This window comes from Etheostoma cragini, chromosome 11 (genome assembly GCF_013103735.1).
Source record: "Etheostoma cragini isolate CJK2018 chromosome 11, CSU_Ecrag_1.0, whole genome shotgun sequence".
In the NCBI taxonomy this organism is placed as follows: domain Eukaryota; kingdom Metazoa; phylum Chordata; class Actinopteri; order Perciformes; family Percidae; genus Etheostoma; species Etheostoma cragini.
This window is the reverse complement of record NC_048417.1, coordinates 26585950-26587247: the sequence shown is the minus strand read 5'-3', so window position 1 is coordinate 26587247 and position 1298 is coordinate 26585950.

Below are 1298 nucleotides of genomic sequence, written 5' to 3'. Positions count from 1 at the left end.
GGGAGAAAACCGGGACGACAACACAGGGAAGGCCAAACCGGAAAATAACCCCAAACAAAAACCCCAACCCACAACACCAACGGAGTTACAACTTTCCATATCATCGCTCCCCATCTCACCCTAAATATCCAAGCATCCCAGTCCCACCCAGAATCTGATTGAGGGACATCTTGGCCCTTGAGAGTTGTGGCGAGTTGTTTTAGCTGATGGACTGTGTCGGTGAGGTTGGCTTCAATGTCTGGGATGAATGTGCAACACTGATCCCCCACTACATGGCAGAGCCCCCCCTGAGCTGCTAACAGTAAATCTAACCCCATTTGGTGCTGCAGAAGCATGTTACGCATAGCTCGCATGACAGGAGGGAGTTCACTGAACCCCGCAACCATCACGGCAGTCAGATTTTCCAAACTTTCATGTATATAATCAATATTATGTGCATTATTCACCGCGCCCCACCACGGAATAAAACCTGAGAGAAATTTGGAACCGGTCCCTGTCATTGTGCGTTTAGCTCTAAAGGTGCTGTCAACTGAAGTCGCAGGACGTGAGTAACGCTGTGAAACGGGTTCTAAAGGTTGCCCTATAGTGATTGACGGAGTCAGGTAGATTAGAGCACATCTGCCTGCCCATAAAGGCGGGAGGAGTTGGTACCAGTGGTCACCGCAAAGCCAAACATAGTCCACTAGGGAGCCTGCACCTGAATCATCAGGCCAGCGTATCAGATTAGTTCTGGAGGGGTCTACCACAGTAAGATTAATAAACCCCGGACGTTCGTTTAGACATTTGCTGAGGTTGTACACGCCCATCCCACATGTTGCATTAATGATTGTCCCGCACCCCATCGTTTTGCCCAAGTATTGTGTTCCCCGACCGCGAGTACGTGTAATACAAAGTGCATGCTGTAGATTCTGCATAAAACTATAGTGGTGCAAAAGGGAAAATAAGCAACAAAATGCCCCCCCAACAACCTGGTGTGCAACTGGATAACAGATTTGCTCCTCTGCTGCAAGACGCTGGACAGTCATCTGATGACCGGGACTGCGTTTCATCGCCACACAGCAGGGTAAGGACTGAGAGCAATTCAAAAAGTAAAAAGCTAACAACTGTGCCTCAAACCCTGATTGTGGGTGACTCTGCTGTAAAAGATTTTAAAAACAGTAAAAACACCAAAATACTCTGTTTTCCCAAAGACATGGTGTCTGACTTTACCCAAAAAATCACAGCTATCATAGCAGAACACCCAACTGTGAAGAACATTATTCTGCATATAGGGTCAAATGATGTTGTAAAGCAACAGT